The sequence below is a fragment of the Microcaecilia unicolor genome, chromosome 8 (genome assembly GCF_901765095.1).
Source record: "Microcaecilia unicolor chromosome 8, aMicUni1.1, whole genome shotgun sequence".
Taxonomy (NCBI): Eukaryota; Metazoa; Chordata; class Amphibia; order Gymnophiona; family Siphonopidae; genus Microcaecilia; species Microcaecilia unicolor.
This window is the reverse complement of record NC_044038.1, coordinates 71,273,034-71,290,186: the sequence shown is the minus strand read 5'-3', so window position 1 is coordinate 71,290,186 and position 17,153 is coordinate 71,273,034. Positions and strand designations below refer to the sequence as shown.

Below are 17,153 nucleotides of genomic sequence, written 5' to 3'. Positions count from 1 at the left end.
TACACCTTTCTGTCTCTGAGTCAGTGTTACGCTGCTCCCTTGCTCTGTCCTCTCCTGCTACAGTGCTCCTGTGTATCGGGAGTCAGGACCCGGATGATTGTATTAATGCAACATTACATTAATGTAATCATCTGGGTCCTGAGCTGCATGCAGGAGCAGGAGAGGACCCTGAAGCAGGCAGGAAGAAGCTTGTCTGCGGCGGCCCCATACCTGCCCCCCCTTGGAGGCCTGGCTCAGGGAATTTTGTCCCCCCCCCCCCCCAGCTGCCCTGATGCTCAAGCATTCTGTGGTATCTTCAAAATGTGCACTTGCTAACTGCGCACTAAAACGTTTTTACATTTTTTTTTGAGGGGTCATTCCCGTGCTAATCTGTTAGAGTATCTACATTAGTTTGTGCTAACTGATTAGTGCAGAATTACCAGGTGAGCCATTAACACCTACAAAATGGGTGGAGGTAAGTGTAAATGTGATAATTTTATTAATGGCCATGCGTTTGTGGCAGCATTAGAACATGGCCATTAATTCAAAAAATAGAAAATCGGTCATTTCACGACTGCAGCAAAAATGACCTTAGCATGCAGGAAAAAACCCCACAAAGGCACAATAAGGCCAATTTTTGCCACAACTTAGTAAAAGGACCTGTTAGATCCCTATTTGTTTTTAAAGTTGCTCTTTTAATAAATGTATTACTGGCTGTCAACAAGACTGCTTTTCTTTCTTGATTTTACTCTGAAGAAGCTGAGTGTCCCCTAGTCTTTGTACTTTTGGAATGAGTAAAAAACTGATTTACTTCTACTCATTCTACACCACTCATGATTTTGTAGACCTCAATCATATCTCCCCTCATCCTTCTCTTCCCAGTTCCTTCTATCCTATTTTATGTCATTGTAATTGTATATCCACTGGTCTGGCGATTGCCTTATTGGTACATTGTAAGCCACTTTGAGTCGGCTGAGGGGAGATATGATAGAAGTGTATAAAATAATGAGTGGAATGGATCGGGTGGATGTGAAGCGACTGTTCACGCTATCCAAAAATACTAGGACTAGAGGGCATGAGTTGAAGCTACAGTGTGGTAAATTTAAAACGAATCGGAGAAAATTTTTCTTCACCCAACGTGTAATTAGACTCTGGAATTCGTTGCCGGAGAACGTGGTACGGGCGGTTAGCTTGACGGAGTTTAAAAAGGGGTTAGATAGATTCCTAAAGGACAAGTCCATAGACCGCTATTAAATGGACTTGGAAAAATTCCGCATTTCTAGGTATAACTTGTCTGGAATGTTTTTACGTTTGGGGAGCGTGCCAGGTGCCCTTGACCTGGATTGGCCACTGTCGGTGACAGGATGCTGGGCTAGATGGACCTTTGGTCTTTCCCAGTATGGCACTACTTATGTACTTATGTACTTATGAGTCCGCATGCATGTGGAAAAAAGTGGGGTGTAAATGTGCATAAATAAATAAATATGAGAGGAGTTCCATCTCCTTAATCATTTTGGTTGTTGTTCCTTGAACCTTTTCTAATTCTGCTATATCTTTTATGAGATATGGTGACCAGAACTGAATGCAGTACTCAAGGTGAGGTTGCACCATAGAACAATACAGAGGCATTATAATATTTTTGGTCTTATTCACCATCCCTTTTCTAATAATTCCTAGTATCCTGTTTGCTTTTTTGGCCACCACCACACACTGAGCAGAAGATTTTCAGTGTATTATCTACAACACCTAGATCTTTTCCTTGGTTGCTGACCCCCAAGGTGGAGCCTAGCATCAGGTAACTATGATTCAGATTATTCTTTCCAATGTGCATCACCTTGCATTTGTCCACATTAAATTTTATCTCCCATTTGGATGCCCAATCTAAGGTTTTCCTGCAATATTTCACGGTCTGCACATGTTTTAACAACCTTGAATAGTATGTGTCATCTGTAAATTTAATCACCTCACAAGTCATTCCGGTTTCCATATCATTTATAAATATGTTAAATAGCACCAGTTCCAATACTGATCTCTGCGGCACTCCACTGTTCACACTCCTCCACTGAGAGAAATGACCATTTAAACCTTCCCTCTGTTTTCTGTCGAATAACCAGTTCCTAATCTACACCAAAACATTGCCTCTTATCCCATGACTCTGTAATTTTCAAAGGAGTCTCTCTTGAGGAACTTTGTAAAAAGCTTTCTGAAAATCTAGATACACTACATCAACCGGCTCATCTTTATCCACATGTTTATTCACGCATTCAAAGAAATGAAGCAAATTGGTGAGGCAAGACTTCCCTCGGCTGAACCCATGCTGACTCTGTCCCATTAAACCATGTTTGTCTACGTGTTCCTTAATTTTATTCTTTATAATAGTGTCCACTATTTTGCCCAGGACCGACATCAGGCTTACCGGTCAGTAATTTACCAGATCACCCCTGGAACCCTTTCTAAAAATCAGCATCACATTGGCCACCCTCCAATATTCAGGTACTACAGACAATTTTAACGACAGGTTACATATTACTAACAGCAGATCAGCAATTTCATGCTTGAGTTCTTTGAGTACCCTTGGATATATGCAATCCAGTCCAAGTAATTTACTACTCTTTAATTTGTCGATTCGGCTCAGTAAATCTTCCCGGTTCACCGAGATTTCTTTCAGTTCCTCTGCATCATCACCCTTGAAATCCATTTCCGGTACTGGCAGCTCTCTTACATCTTCTTTCGTAAAGACTGAAGCAAAAAATTCATTCAGTTTCTCCACTATGGCCTTGTCCTCCTTGAGTGCCCCTTTTTCTTCTTCCTGATCTAATGATCCCATGGATTCCTTTGCAGGCTTTCTGCTTCTGATGTACCTGAAAAAGTTGTTACACTGAGTTTTAGCCTCTGTAGCAAGTTTCTCTTTACATTTTCCTTTAGCCTTCTTTATTAATGCTTTGCATCTGACTTGTCAGTGCTTATGCTGCTTCTTATTTTCTTCATTTGGTCCTTTTTCCATTCTTTGAAGGATATTCTTTTGGCTGTAATAGCCTCTTTCACTTCACCTTTTAATCAAGCTGGCTGTCGTTTTCTCTTCTTTCCACCTTTGCAAATACATGGAATGCATCTGGTCTGGGTTTCCAATATGGTATTTTTGAATAACATCCACGCCTGATTTAGTGTCCTAACCTTTGCTGCTGATCCTTTTAGCTTCTTTTTAACTATTTTCCTCATTTTATTATAGTTGCCCTTTCGAAAATTAAATGCAGCTATAGTAGATTTCCTTTGTGGGTTCTTCCCAGATAGAAACTCAAACTGGATCATGTTATGATCACTGTTTCCCAGGGGACCCAACACCTCCCCCTCTCATACTATGCCCTGCACGCCACCAAGGACCAGATCCAAAATGGCTCCGCCTCTTGTCGGTTCCTGGGCCAGTTGCTCCAAGAAGCAGTCATTTATTACATCTAGAAATTTTATCTCCCTGTCACTCCCTGATGTAACATTTATCCAGTCAATATCAGCGTAATTGAAATCACCATTATAGTGTTGCCCAATTTGCCAGCTTTCCTAATTTCTGTAAACATTTCTTCATCTGTCCCGACAGACGGTAGTACAGCCCTACAAGAATACTCCTTCCCTTCACACATGGAATTTCTATCCATAATGATTCCATGCTGCTATCTGTTTCATGTGGAATGTTTATTTTATTTAACTCAATTCCCTCATAAACATATAGCGCAACCCCCCCCCCCCCCTCCAATTTGATCCTTTCTATCATTGTGATACAATTTGTACCCTGTTAGCACAGTGTCCTATTGATTGTCCCAGGGCCGGACTGAGAGTAGTCTGGGTCCCCCGCCTGGCCGCTGTCCCATGCCCCCCTACAGCCACAGCCGATGCCCCCGCCATCCCGGTTCTTTCCTGCCTGCAGATGCAAATTTCAAAAACTGACATATTTCAAATCACTATACTATAGGTTAACAAATACAAATAAAACAAAAAATGGAAATTTATTGCACTAAATACATTTTCCAATTAGCTTTCAGAGGCCAAAGCCTCTTTCCTCAGGTCAAGGCACTATACTGCTGTTAAGGTATCACCTTTTTTTCCATTTTCTGTATTAACACAGCTACCACACTACTTTATCCTAAACTAAAAATAAAATTCATTTTTTCCTACTTTTGTTGTGTTGGTCCCAGTCTGTTTCTTCTTTCCTCGATCTCTTCTTAACTCTCGCCAGTGTCTACCCCTCTCTCTCTCCCCTTTCCTTCCAGTGTCTGTCCCCTCTCTCTCTCCCCTTTCCATGCCGTGTCTGTCCCCTCTTTCTCTCCCCTTTCTGTCCAGCGTCTGCCCCCTCTATCCACCCTTTCCATCCAGTGCTTACCCCCTCTCTCACCCTTTTCAGCCGGCTCCTGCTCCCTCTCTCCCACTTTTCCATCCAGCATCTGACCCTTCTCTCTCCTCACTTCCATCTACAGTCTCTCCTCTTTTTCTCCCTCCTCCATCCAGCATCTGGCCCCTCTCTATCCTCACTTCCATCCACTCAGGCCCCTTTTCTCTCCCTAGTTCCATTCAACATCTGCATTCTCTCTCCCCCTTCCATCCAGTCCCTTCTCTCCCCCTTCTCTCCCCCTCATCCAGTGTCTGTCTCTCCTCTCCCTCTTTTCATCTGACATCTGTCCTTTCTCTCCTTCTCATCCAGCATCTGTCCTCCCTTCATCCCCTCCATCAAGCATCTGTCCCATCATTCCTTCCTTCCATCCAGCATCTGTACCCCTCCCCACTTCATTCTCAATCCAGCATGTCCCCCTCCCCCATCCATCCAGCATCTGTCCCATCTCTTCTCCCTTCCATCCGGCATTTGTTCCCTCTTCCCACTCAACTCTCCATTCAGCGTCTGTCCCCCTCCTCCTCCATCCAGGTTCAGTCTTTTTTTCAGCCCCCCCCCACCCAACACTTAAACCCTCTCTCCTCCCCCCACCGGACACCCCCACTACCACTGGCACACCAGGCTCTCCCCACTTCTACCCAATATCCCCCTGCTGTGGGCACCACTGCTGCTGCCCTGCTGCTGTTTCAGCAGTGGTGGCAAAAATAGAAAAAAAAGCTTATGGGGCTGCACTGTTCCCGCTCTTGGCTGACTGGCTCTTCCACAGAACAGGAAATGGTCAGAGGAAGGTGGGATCAGCAGCTGCAAGCAGGAATAGTGCGGCACCGTGATCTTTTTTTCTGGAAGGAGGGTATTATGTGGGAGTGGGGAAAGTGGCAGGCATCCGGGCAGAGCCTCTGGCCCCCCAGAGCCTCTGGGCCCTTGGGCACTGCCTGGTTGCCCAAATGGTCAGTCCGCCCCGGGATTGTCCTCTTTCCACCAAGTCTCTGAGATGCCTATTATATCTACCTCATCATTTAGTGCTATATATTCTAACTCTCCCATCTTATTTTTTAGGCTTCTAGCATTTGTATACAGGCACTTCAAATTGTGTTTTTTCCTTTGATCTACAAGCTGCTTTAGAAGTTGATGGGGATAATGTGCATCCTTTATCTTGCTCTCTCATTAAGCACACCTGGCTTACTTTCAGCAATATGGAAACCTCTCTACTGGGATTTCCTAAATGTCCTGTTTCAATTGTACCCTTCAAGGATACTCCACACTGGACCATGTGCTCCTGGGCAACTGTCGACTCCCTCCCCCCTTTCTAGTTTAAAAGGTGCTCTATCTCCTTTTTATAAGTTAAGGTGGAACCCATCCTTTTGGAACAGTCTCCCCTTTCCCAGAATGTTGCCCAGCTCCTAACAAATCTAAATCCCTCATCCCTGCACCATCGTCTCAACCACACATTGAGACTTTGGAGCTCTGCATGCCTTTTGGGTCCCACATGTGGAACGGGGAGCATTTATGAAAATGCTGCCCTGGAGGATCTGGACTTCAGCTTTCTACCTAAGAGCCTAAATTTGGCTTCTAGAACCTCCCTCCCACATTTTCCTATATGATTAGTACCCACATGTATCAAGACAGCCAGCTCCTCCCCGGCACTATCCAAGATCCTGTCTAAGTGATGCGTGAGGTCCGCCACCTTTGAACCAGGCAGGCAAGTGACCAGGTGATACTCATGTCCACCAGCCACCCAGCTATCTACATGCCTAATGATTGAATCACTAACTACAACAACTGTCCTAACCCTTCCCACCTGGGCAGAAGTTCTTGGACGCGTATTCTCAGTGCAAGAGGATAGTGCATCTCCTAGTGGGCAGGTCCTGGCTACAGGAGTACTTCACCATGGTGCTGCTCTCCTTTTAGAAGACCTCTCTCCTCCAAGGCAGCACACGGGCTGCCAGAGTGGAGGTGGGACTTCTCTACAATGTCCCTGTAGGTCTCCTCTATGTACCTCTCTGTCTTCCTCAGATCCTCCAAGTCTGCTACTCTAGCCTCAAGAGAATGGACCCATTCTCTGAGAGCTAGGAGCTCTTTGCATCAGGCCACACATATAATCGCTCACCAACTGGAAGATAAAATGTAATTAACACTCTGTAAGAGGACTTCTCCCTTGTTAACCTAATTAGAGTAATTAACCATAAATGAAAAGTTGTGCTAGGGGTGGGCAGGAGTTGGGGAGAGTGGTGGAAATGAAGACTAAACTAGACCTTGCTGTGCCTTCTAGAGGCTATCTGTTAATGTTGTAGGCTGTGGCAGAAAGTTCTAAAGTTTTAAAACTATAGGGAAAAGGGTTTTATACTATGGAAACTAAGCTGAGTTGCAAACCTAAAGTTAAATCTCTAAACTGAGGTTTCCTGTGACTATCAACCTGCATTCCTTATTTGAACTGGCTAAGCTGTGCTACAAAACTAAAGTTAAAATTCTATAGTGGGGTTTCCTGTGACTATCAGCTCTGCTGTACACTGATGCTATGGTAAACTCTAGAATAGCCTCTTAACTGCTAGCCTATGAAACTGGAATAGAGACTTTAAATGCTAAACAAAGAAATCCCTAAATTCCTTAAAATGCCTTTGCTAAATAAGTAGAGTAACTTAAAAATAAGGACACTGAGATAACCTATTTATCTCTAAATCTACCTTTCCCAAGTTTAAAAGCAAATGCCCAGCAAATAACTTACCAATGAAGATTTGTCCTGCTCTGGAAGTCCTCACTTCTGTCATACTTTGATGGCAGGACATCTTTTTCCTATTTACTATTGTTAGTATTAGGGCTACATTTCAATAACATTTTTTAATTGTGATTAATCATGTAATTAATTTTTTTTCATTGTGATTAATCACACAATTGAAGGTATTTTATTTACTTATTTCCCACTGCAACTCATTGTGACTCTGGGCAAGTCACTTAACCCTCCATTGCCACACAAAATATGTACCTATATATAATATGTAAACCACTTTGATTGTAACCACAGAAAGGTGGTATATCACATCCCATCTCCCATCTCTTCCCTAAAGGACTGATAATCTCCTTTCTTCCCACCCCTAGATTAAACATCCTTCCCTTTCTCAACCTTCCCTCCCTCTTCTCTTCCCCCAGGTCCATTATCTCTTTCTTTCCTGGGGTCTATTTTCTCTCTCTCTCTCTCTCTCTCTCTCTCTGTGTCAATCTCTCTCACTCTCATTTTCTTTCTCCTTCTTCCCTCACATTGTCCAGCACCTTTCCATCCCTCCCCTCCACCCCCATGAGTAGTGACACAAACTTGGTGGTGAATAGCACTGAGCTCTTCTTGTGGCGTTTCTAGCTAATTACCTTGGTCATTGGTGACCCCTCCAGTTCTGCTTGTGGGTCTGCAGCAGGACCACCGAGAGGGGGAGCAAGATTCCCCAGGCCCAGCCTCCAATGGGGGCCTGATGCCAGCAAGGCTTCAAGAGGCAGGCAGAAGGTTGTGCTCTCTTGTCTATCTCTCTCCTACTCCTGTGGGTTGGGACTCAGGTGATTGTGTTAAAGCAATAACACGGTCCCGGCACACAGGAGCAGGAGAGTGACAGAGCAAAGAAGGAGCAGACACAGGAAGACAAGGGGGACAGGGGTGGCGGTGGCGGCAGCCCTGCCCCTGGCCCAGCTCTGTCTCTCAAAGACCACAGTCTGCAGCTCACACTTCTCCACCACCCAGGATTCAGCATCTACATCTCTCTCAATACCTCCGCTGGTCTATCTTAAAGGTGGTATTCTGCTGCTCCTGGAAGTGGCAGCATTGCACATATGCTGCCTGTGGCCTACACCAAAGCTTTACCTCTGGCCCATCCTGCCTTCTCTGACATCACTTCCTGTTTCTGCCTGGATGGGACAGGTCAGAGGGAATGTTTCAGACCAAGCAGCAGGAAGCATATGTGCAACACTGCTACTGACGAGGATCAACAGAAAACCACCTGTAAGGTAGACTGGTGCAGGGGGTGATTGGGAGATGTTCAATCGTGATCGGGGGGGGGGGGAGATATTGGATTGCACCAAGGACAGGGGCTGGGAGTGGAAGAGAGCAGAAAAGGTGTTTTGAGGAGACAGGAAACACTGTAGTGTGATTAGGTTTTTTAATCGCGATTAATTTTTAAAATTGTGCTGGATGATTTCATGCATTAATTGCATATGTAAGTGCAATTAAAGTGCAGCCCTAGTTAATATACATTGTTTGAAAGACACTCCATGTTTGCTTTACTGACTTCATAGGGGATGGGAAAAATTGCACCTTTTGACTCCATCTCCTCCCTGAGAAAATATAGCAAAAATAGCATTTATTGCATTTTACATATCACTTGCAAGCAGTATCACTTGTCAGTTATTACATGTAGGCTAAATTCAGTATATGGCACCCAAATTTGGGCACTGAAAAAAAATGAGCAGTAAGCGCTATTCTATAAATTGTGCTTTGAGTTGGGCACCATTTATAGAATAGCAATTGGTGCAAGGATTCCTTGTGCCTAAGGGGCCCTTTTACTAAGCTGCGTAGGTGCCTAAGTGCACCCAACGTATGTCAATTTGGAGTTACCACCTGGCTACTGCATAGCCCGTGCGGTAATTACATTTTTTATGTGCGTCCGCTATCCAGCTTATTTTCGAAAGAGATTGCCGGCCATCTTCCGACACAAATTGAGAGATGGCCGGCCATCTCCTGAAGCTGGCCAAATCGGTATAATTGAAAGCCGATTTGGCCGACTCCAACTGCTTTCCGTTGCGGAGCCGGCCAAACTTCAAGCGGGCGTTTCGGTAGGGTAGCGAAGGCGAGACAGGGGCGTCCTTCGCCCGATAATGGAAAAAAGAAGGGCGTCCCCTGGCGAGAATTTGGTCCACTTATTTGGTCCCTTTTTTTCAGGTCCAAGTCCCAAAATGTGCTCAAACTGACCAGATGACCACCGGAGGAAATCGTGGATCACCTCCCCTGACTCCCCCAGTGGTCACTAACCCCTCCCACCCTCAAAAAAACAACTTTTAAAAAATGGGCGATAACTCTGACTTGACGTGCATAGGCGATTACTGCACAGTTAACACGAGAGACCTTACCACTAAGTCAATGGCTGGTGGTAAGGTCCCAGACCCAAAATGGACGCATGCCAATTTTTATTTTGTCGCACGTCCGGTGAAAAAAGGGCCTTTTTTGCAGGTATGCTGAAAAATGGATCTGCATGCTTCCAATACATGCGTCTACACCAGCGCAGGCCATTTTTCAGCGCACCTTAGTAAAAGGACCCCTAAATTAAATGTGAATCTGCTGTATTCTATAGCACTGCGCACAAATTCTAGGCACACCCCTAACCTGCCCATGCCCCTCCCATGGCATCACCCCTTATCAGATGCATGAATAAAAATTTGCATGCGCATCTGTATAGAACACCGACTAGGAAGATGCGCACATAAATGCAAATTGTTGCCCATTAGCACCAATAATTAATTGCTAGCAGCCAATTATTGGTGCTAATTGGCTTGCTATTCAATTAAGTTTCTGTGCAAAATTTTGAACGCCATTAATATAATTTGGGGTATACTGTATCAGTCAATTACTACTACTACTAATCATTTCTATAGCGCTATTAGACTTATGCAGCACTGTATATATTATATGCAGGTACTTTCTCTGTCCCTAGAGGGCTCACAAATTTTTTCTACCTGGGACAATGGAGGATTAAGGAGCCCTTTTACTAAGCCACGTAGGCAAGTACACGCATCTTACATGCATCAATTTGGAGTTACCGCCCAGCTACCGCATGGCCCAGGCGGTAATTTTGTTTTTTACTCACATCAGAAAATCATTTTTCTTTTCCTGCATGCGGCAGAAACTGGGCGGTAATTGTCATTCTACGCACGTAGACAATTACCGCACGGTTACCGCATGAGACCTTACCGCTAAGTCAATGGGTGGTAGTAAGGTCTCAGACCCAAAATGGACATACGCCAATTTTTATTTTGCCGCATATCCATTTTCAGCAAAAATGTTTAAAAGGCCTTTTTTACAGGCGCGCTGAAAACTGGATCTCCACACATCCAAAACATGTGCCTACACTAACGCAGCCCATTTTTCAGCACACTGTAGTAAAAGGACCCGTCAGTGACTTGCCCAAGGTCACAAGCAGCTGCAGTGGTAATCAAACCCAGCTTGTCAGGATCAAAGGCCACTGCACTAACCATTAGACTACTCCTTCACTCACAGTTTAATAGCATTTCAAAAACTGTATACCAAATCATTTTTCCAATTTAAGCACTTTTATTAGGGAATAAAAATATGACAAACATTTTTTTTCAAAATTCAGATACAAATTGTAGCTATTTCATATAGTTTGATTTATTAATTTATAAAGCACCTTCCTAGAAACTGCTTAGTCAGTGAATAAATAAACATAAAAATCAATAAAGACAGGCCACGAGCATAATAAGAGTAAAAGTAAAAGGTAATGAAAGTACATCATCAGTGAAATCTAAAAATAAATAAATAAAGAGGGATGGCTATAAAATAAAGAAAAATAACCCAAACAAAAAACTCATAGGGCAATAGCTAGCAGACTGAAAATAATAATAGCCAGTAAATATAATAAATACATCCAATCCATTGCTGAAGAAACCCATAAAAATTAGAATTCCATTTCTAACAAGAATGGCCTCCATTATGTGTTTCCTGGATTCCTCATTGCCTTTCTTTTCAAGGTTACTGCTGGAAGGAGACGCATGCTTCAAATCATCAGAACAGCTGCCAAACAGCAATAAAGACATGATTATCCTGTGAATCATAGAACTAAATCACAATGAAGATCTTTCTGAACTACTAGATTTCACGTTTCTTCTTGTGAAATGAGAAAATATCAAAAACTATCTTAAGCAATAAACTCATTAACCAAACAAAAATATCCAGTGTACCTGAATGTAACTCACCTTGAGCTACTACTGAAAAAGGTGTGAGCAAAATCCAAATAAACAAATAAACTAATTAAATAAATAAATAAACAATGAACGTCTCACATAGGGGGTCTTTTGCAAAGCAATGTTAAGCTCAATGCGAGCTTACCGTATGCTAAAACAGAACTATTAGCAGCCCAACGCAGCCACCAGCAGTAGTTCCGGCTGGAGCGTGCACCATTTCCGGTGCTCCATGAAACTTTATTTTCCCTAGAGCAACGCTAACCCGGTGGTAATCAGGTGGTTACTACCAGGCTACCGTAAATGGCGGTAAATGTTCCTTGCTGCATGGCCAGACTGTAAGAGTTATCTTACCGAGTGGCCATTTTTGTTTGGGGGGGGGGGGCATTTTACCAGCATTTTGCAGCTTAGTAAAAGGATCCCACAAAGACAGTGCCATCCCTAACATTTACTCAGGGTTAACTCCTTGGTCACTCAGAGAATCTTGATGATATTTCCAATCAACTAGTTAATGCCGGTTTCTTTACTCATAGCTACTCTGATGATATCACAGTGCTGATTCCTGTCTGTTCGACCTTAGTGCAAATACCTGTGATTGTTCACAAGTGTTTAAAGTTAATAAGTTCCTGGATGTGGAAATATAAATTAAAAATATATACAGATAAAACTAAACTTTTGTTATTAGAGTCCAGACCTGCAGGTAGGTCACATTCTAGTAGACAACAATAAGTATCCACTTTCATCTGTGATTAAAATATTGGGTGTCTATTTACATCAAACCCTATCCTTGGAGTATCATGTTCACACCATGAGAAAAGGATCATTCTTTTTGATGAGGAAATTGAGACATATTAGAACATTTGTTTTGTATTTGAACAATTTAGATTACTTATGTAATCCCTAATCTTATCTAAATTGGATTATTGTAATCTCATATACTTGGGAGCTTCTAAATGGATTATTCAAAAACTGCAATCCAAAATACAGGGGTAAGGTTGATTTTTTTTCTTTGCATAAGTATGGTATAATTTCAAATTATTATGTAGATCTGCATTGGTTACCCGATGAGGCCAGAATTCATTTTAAATTGTCATGTGTGCTGTATAGAATTTTGAATGGAGAATGCCCTGAACTAATCTCTCATTTTGAGTTTATGACTCCTAATAGGTCCAGAAGGTTGTGTAATTAGTTTCCATTCACATTTCCATCACTCAAGGTATAAAAAGAATTAGCTTTTGTGATAAATGTCTTGCCTTCCATGTGATGAAAACCTGGAAATTATTACTGCCTTCTTTTAATCATTCATGTAATTATTGCATTTTTAGGACAAATTTGAAGTTTTGCTTTTTACCTCAGTCATTGATAACTAAATTCTGGATAGAATTATGCTATCCTATGTAATTCCCAAAAGTTTGTCTTGATTTTCTTTTAAACCTATTGTAAACAGTTAAGAACTATGGGGCCCTTTTTCAAGGCAGTAGTAGGTCTACCACACATGTAGCATGTACCAAATGGACACTATCACTCAGTTAGCATGCCCACCTGGTGGTAATATCGAAGTTGGTGCATGCTGTTTCCCACAGTAGAAAATATTTTTCTATTTTCTACCACAGGGAGCGTTCCCAGCAATAATCAGCAGCCCTTACCCCTAGGTCAATGGATGGGGGGTAAGGACTCAGACAGTAAATAGTCACATGCTACTTTTAATTCTAGCGCACAGCCATTTACTGCCCCCATTGAAAAAAGCCTTTTTTCCCAGCCATGGTAAAAGTGGCCCAGAACGTGCCAAAAACACGTGCCCACTCTAACGCAGGCCATTTTTTACCACGGCTTAGTAAAAGGACTCCTATATGGTGTTAACAGTATATAAATGCAAATCTAAATGTAAATATTCAAGGGTGGGCAAAGCCAGTACAATCGTCCATCCACCACTGGTTCCCTACTTGCTATGGGAAAGGGCCCTTCCCCAAAAGCTGTCTCCTGGTGTTTTCTAGGAATAGTTTGATTCCCGATAAATTCAGGGGTGACAGGTCTTAGAATTTACACCCAAACATCAAACATATAAACGGCAAGTGACCGACTCACCTGCAAATGCGCAGTAGAGTCAGAAGTTAGAACACTAAGAGTGTAGAAGTCCAAGCCCCGCCTCCACCAGCAATACAGCCCAATAGGGAGGAGGGCTTGGACATGGGCGTGGAAATCGGAGGAGGAGGGAGCAGGGAGGGAAGGAGGGGGCGGAACTGAGGGAAACACGCTGGGGGGAGGGCAGGGGAGAGAGCAGGGCTGTGGGTGGGGCATAGGAAAACAAAAAGCTAGCCCGTTGTTACGGGCTTAACGGCTAGTTAAACATAAAAATACAGTGGGATCAAAGGCATAAAAGAACAGACCAAGGGCCCTGTTTACTAAGCCGCGCTAGAGGCGTGCTAGCGTTTTTAGCGCATGCTAACCATGTAGATGCCCATAATATTCCTATGGGCATCTAAACGGTTAGTGCGTGCTAATTTTTAACACGTGCTAAAAATGCTAGTGCACTTTAGTAAACAGGGCCCCAAATGTCTGTTCAGTAATGAAATTTATTCTACAACATAAACCAATATTAAAACTGAGACTCAGCATGGGCTGCAACAAGGGTTAATCTGTAAAACAAACATAAAATACATAAATGAATCAATGGTAATCAATAAAACTCAGAAAAAATACACAAGGGGTAGCAAACTTTCAACAGTTTACTAACAAACAGGCCCTTTTACAATGCAGCGGTAGGCCTGACGTGGGCTTACTGCTCACTAAAAGGGAAGTACCACGGGTTACCACAGCAGTCTGGTGGTAGTTACGCACCATTTCTCTCCCCCAGTGGCACCATTTCTGGTGCTGCCCAGTTACCACCAGGTTAGCGTGGGAGCACTTATCGCCAGCTCAATGGGTGGTAGTAAGTGCTCCCCCCGAAATGGCCACACGGCAAGTGCTTCACTTGCCGGGCAACCATTTCTTTAAAAAAACCCAAAGGACTGTCCTTTATTCGCTGTGTTAAAAGGGGGGTCTTGGTGCATGTCAAAAACACATGGCAATGCCAGCGCAGGCCCCCTTTTGCCGTAGCTTCGTAAAAGGACCCCAAAATGGCTAACACAGACTATTGGGGGGGGGGGGGGGGTGCTACAAACATCTCAAAATTTAAATAAACAAGGCCTCAAAACTCGAAGAGCATTGGTCTAACCAAATGTGTCAGTTTTCCAAAAGGAATTCCTAGAAATTATCATTGGCCTCAATAAATCATCAAACTCCAGAAAAAAGGGAGCAACCAAAAAACTCCCAGAATCAGAGAAAAAGGTTGCTCACCAAAAAAAACCTGTGAAAAATAGTCAAACCCCCTCTTGCTCAATATTGTATTAAGGCTAAACATGAATTTGTTGATTTGTGCTTTTGGGTGATTGAACAGATGACTAAGGGCCCTGTTTATTAAACAGTGCTAATGGCGCATTAGCGTTTTTAGCGTGCGCTAATGATTAGCATGTGCTAAATGTTGTCACCCATAGAAACATATGAGCGGCTAGCATTTTGCTCATGCTAATTTTAGTGCGCATTAAAAACGCCAGTGCATCTTAGTAAACAGTGCCCAAAGGGTGGGGGAGGTGTGGATTTTTACAAAGTATTTAGACAGCGAGAGAAACGCTGGATCTTTTCTCTTAACACTGTTGAACCTAGGGGTTTGAATATGACTGTGGAGTGGCAAGCCTTTTATTGAATACTATACCTTTAAGAATTGGCCAGTCTGTGATTGGTTGTTCCTGCGAGTGTTTGTTATAAAAGCCAGTGGCCATTTTGGACATATTTTGAAGTTGGTTCCATATCCTGAAGCAGCAGGTATGCAAAACAAGTGACCCTTGTCGAGGTTTTGGATAGCTGGAATATGTTTATGCATCACAGCACTGGAAGAGAGCTGTCTTATGCACCAGAGCAGTAGTGGTTTTGATGATGCGGTATGGGAACAGGCATAGGCGCCCGGTATAAGAGGCTTGGAGAGGCTAAGCCTCCCCCCTGCTGCAGCAGAATGGATCAGCTGTGGAGTCCAGCTGCTCTGAGGGGATTAAATTGTTGATTTACCTCCATCCTCACAGCAGGAGCTGCAGTGAAAGCCCTCTAGCAGTTGTAGAAATTGGTTTATGGTTTGTTTACCTTACTGCTGGGAAAGCAGGGGGGGTTGGCTGGAAGTGTCCTGGGTTGCCAGGGAGATATTTAACGAGGATGACTTCCTGACCTGCACTGAGGACAGATAGCAGCAGAACGGATACTGGGCCAGCATGATCAGAAAAGGTCACCAGACAACAAAGGTAGAAAAGATCATTTTATTTTCATTATAGTGTTTGGAATATGTCCACTTTGAGAATCAGGTGCTCAACATTAAAAGTTTATATTTATTTACTTATTTATGGCATTTTATCCCACATTAAACATGAATTAGGGTGTTTTGTGGCTCTACATGAGAATTGTGATGATATGATCCCTTGTTTCATATTGTTGACAGTCTGCATTTTCCGTATGGGTGGTATATTGGTGTATTAGGTCTGCCCAGTGTAATATTTATGGTACAGTAAGGTTCTGAGTGTGTTTTTGCACAAAGTTGTGCATAGTGTTTTGTAGTTGGGCGATTGTGGTTAGTTGAGCAACCACTTTATTCTTTGACATATGATACATATCTAATATCTAAATTTAATAAAAGGTATTAATTGTGACTTTTATTTTTATTTATTTATTTATTTTTTCTGCATGTTATAAGACAATTATGGATTTAAGGTCCACCCCTGGCCCCACCCCCAACCCCGCCCCCTTTAGCCTCCCCAAACAGTTGGGCCACCAACCGCCTATGGGAACAGGTCTTTATTCAAGCTAAGTATCTGTGGAACTGTATTTTGATATAATTCATGAATTACCAGTGGCATTTATTGGGACTAATGGGGTTTTGATGTGTAAATGTTTGTTTTCTGATGACTAAAAGAGATTGTGTGGGTTTTGTCTATTTTTCTCTTGTTTTTTTTGATGAGCAACTTTTTTCTCCATTTTTGAGAGTTTTTTGATTGCTCTCTTTTTTCTGGAGTTTGATGATTTATTGAGGCCAATGATAATATCTGGGAATTCCTTTGGGAAAACTGACACATTTGGTCTGACTGATGCTCTTTGAGCTTTGAGGCCTTGTTTATTTACATTTTGAGATGTTTGTAGTTCCCCTCCCCCCACATAGTTTATGTTAGCCATTTTGGGGCCCTTTTACTAAGGTGCACCGAAAAATGGGCTGTGCTGGTGTAGGCACGTGTTTTGGGCATGCGCAGATCCATTTTTCAGCGCACCTGTAAAAAGGCCTTTTTTAAAATTTTTTGCCAAAAATGGATGTGCGGCAAAATAAAAATTGGCACGCGTCCATTTTGGGTCTGAGACCTTGGTACCACCAACCATTGACTTAGCGGTAAGGTCTCACGTGGTCTCACGTGGTAACCATGCAGTAATCATCTAAGTGCGTAGAATGATAATTACCACCTGGTTTTTGCCACGCACCAGAAAATAAAAACTATTTTCCAGTGCGCGTAGCAGACGAGGGTCAAAAATGAAATTACCACAAGGGCTATGTGGTAGCTGGGCGGTAACTCAAAATTGACGTGCCTTGGGCGCAAGTAGGCAGCTTAATAAAAGGGCCCCTTTGTTAGCAAATCAATAAAACTCATCATGGGAATACCACAAATAAAAAACATATATAATGACAAAAATGCATACATAAAAATGAACTAAATCATAAAAATACATAAAGAATATAAATGAAAAATGCTTTACCTCAAAAATAGAATGATGAAAATTTAAA

General features: G+C 42.7%; 1 protein-coding gene across 2 annotated transcripts in view; it reads right to left on the bottom strand.

Moving 5' to 3' along the window:
- Nucleotides 1-17,153, bottom strand: part of ATP1A3 (ATPase Na+/K+ transporting subunit alpha 3) — a 96,245-nt gene that overhangs the window by 50,039 nt on the left and 29,053 nt on the right. Inside the window, exon 1 of one of the 2 annotated variants that reach the window (XM_030211518.1) lies at nt 4,444-4,467. The exons of the other annotated variant lie outside the window; for it this stretch is intronic. The gene's annotated coding sequence lies outside the window, so the exon portion shown is untranslated. Of the gene's footprint in view, nt 1-4,443; nt 4,468-17,153 lie in introns of those variants that run through there. 2 annotated transcript variants of the gene reach the window in all.